Source organism: Montipora capricornis, chromosome 1 (assembly GCF_036669925.1).
Source record: "Montipora capricornis isolate CH-2021 chromosome 1, ASM3666992v2, whole genome shotgun sequence".
Lineage (NCBI taxonomy): Eukaryota > Metazoa > Cnidaria > Anthozoa > Scleractinia > Acroporidae > Montipora > Montipora capricornis.
Genome location: NC_090883.1, coordinates 7,344,969 through 7,347,468, shown reverse-complemented (window position 1 = coordinate 7,347,468; position 2,500 = coordinate 7,344,969). Strand labels below are relative to the sequence as shown.

Genomic DNA, 2,500 nt, shown 5'->3' with positions numbered 1-2,500 from the left:
ACGACTTCAAGAGAAAAGCAAACAAACGGAAATTTTCATACATGCTTAAAAGCACATGCTCAGTAACGTGATACCCATGACAACAGTACAATCGTTTGAACCTTGTTTCGAGTTTGTCACTCGCATGAAAAGTTCCTTCTCTGAACAAACAGTGTGGAGATAAAACATACCTTCTTCGTTCATCCAGCCTTTCCTGTGCACTGAAATATTTATTAAGTCGGAAGTTTCAAATAAAAGTGTATGCGTTGTATGTTTATCATTTCAGGTGTCAACTTTTGGCTTTTGTTTTTACATATATCATTAAATGCGTGACTAAGCATTCCACTGATTATGCTATCCTTAGTATTGTTGATAAAATTCAAAAGGCAATTGATGAGAGGGATTTTTCTTGTGGTATATTTTTAGATTTCAGTAAGGCATTTGATACCATAAATCATGAGATATTATTAAAAAAACTTGAGTTCTATGGCATCTGTGGGATTGCAAATCAGTCGTTTACTTCATATATTGCAAATCGTCTGCAAACAGTTACTGTAAATGGTGTAACTTCTACTCCTGTTAATATTACATGTGGCGTTCCTCAGGGGTCAGTCCTTGGACTAATCCTTTTCTTGTTATATATTAATGACTTTCACCATTGTTCTAAATTTTTGATTTTTATTTATTTGCTGACGACACTAATTTATTCTGCAAACATAAAAATCTCACCTCTCTACAGGAAAGTATGAACAATGAACTCTCTAATGTGAATTCCTGGAATTCCTAATAAACTTTCTCTTAACATAGAAAAAACTATTTTTGTGATTTTTCATCCTCCTCAAAGGAAATTAACATTCAACTTCCACCTAACTCTAAATGGGAAGCAGTTGCAACAGGAATCTTGTATTAAATACCTCGGAATCTCAATTGATTCAAATTTATCCTGGAAACCTCAAATCGCATGTACTGTAAAGAAAATTAAAAGAAGTGTAGGCATCTTGTCTAAGCTTCGCCATTATGTTAATATTGCTATTCTTACTAATCTCTATTATTCTTTAATCTACCCATTTCTGACCTGTGGTATAATTATCTGGGGTAATACATACTCAACTACACTTCAGCCCTTATATATTTTACAGAAAAAAGCAGTTCGAATCATGACTTTTTCTACATTTGATGAGCATTCAACTCCACTGTTTAGATTATTAGAAATTATGAAGCTTTCTGATCTTGTTAAATTTCATATTGCACTTTTTATGCATAAATTTCAAAATAACTCATTGCCTTCGAATTTTGATACCTTCTTCAATTCAGTGCTTAATATTTATAACTACAATACACAAAGTGCAGCAAATCAATCTTATTACCTGCCTCGAGCTACAACAAACTATAGAATAATTAATATTCGCTTTCAAGGACCAAAGGAATGGAACTCTCTTAGGAAAGATATAAAGTCAACTCCTTTAGTAAATTAAGAAAAAAAAAACTAAAAAATGAATTACTGTGCCAATATTAATTTCACTCTGGTTTCTGTTTTCCCTAGGGTAATGAGTTTCTTCACAGTTTATTCTGTGATTTATTTGCTGCCTTAAATTAATTTTCGTTTATTATATTCAGGATTTCATCCTAGTTTATCTGTCCTTCTCCCCATGGCTTGTAAATTTTGTTTGTCCTTTTTATAGTTATCTATAGTTTAATGTGTGTGTGTGTGTTGAAACATTTTGTGGGAGCATTTTGCTTTGCAATCAGTTGTTGACTGGAACTACAGAGAAAAAAACGCACTGTCACAAAATGTCGGTATCGGGGAATGGTCTAATGGTGGTTGGCGGTTTGTAGTCTGCCTTTATATTCCCCACTCTTGTGTTAAAGAATGGATGATAAGGAAAAAGGAAAGAAAGAACAAGTACCATACAACTTGCCAAGCAAACGTGTTGAAAGAAGCAGCGGTAGTAGTTCTCCAAAAATCGAAAAACCGCCTGCAAAATCCGTGAAATTTGCAGAACCTAACATGGCAGAACTGGCCGAGATCTGGACTGTTTTAAACAAAATTTAAGAAAATACAAACAAACTGCTCGAAGAACACAAAGTCATTCGTGAGCACTACAACGAACTTCAGAAGTCAATGGAGTTTCATTTAACTAAAATGGAGGAACTAGCGATAGAGAATAAAGAGCTCAAGAGTGTAGTGTAATCCCTAAAGAAATCCTTAAACCAAGCTAATGACAAGTGGGACAAGTTGTATGTTGACTTGGGGACGGCAATTAATCAAATCAATGACCTCAAACAATACACCCGCATCAACAGTTTAGAAATACATGGTATACCGAATAAAACAGACGAAAACCTAGCCGAATAAGTTATAACACTTGTTGTCACAGATTTGTTACAGGCAGGAACCAAAGCAAACCCAGGCCGATTACTGTCAGATTCAAAGCTTATCATGTTAAGAAGGAGCTATATTGAGTTCGCAAATGTCTCAAGAATCAAAAGCTGAACCAAATTTTTCAAGGGGCTGGCATCG

The 2,500-nt window shown here is 34.5% G+C and overlaps 1 protein-coding gene across 1 annotated transcript in view; it reads right to left on the bottom strand.

Annotated features, from left to right (window-relative positions):
* Positions 1–2,500, bottom strand: part of LOC138046353 (golgin subfamily A member 6-like protein 7) — a 105,417-nt gene that overhangs the window by 31,392 nt on the left and 71,525 nt on the right. The window lies entirely within an intron of this gene.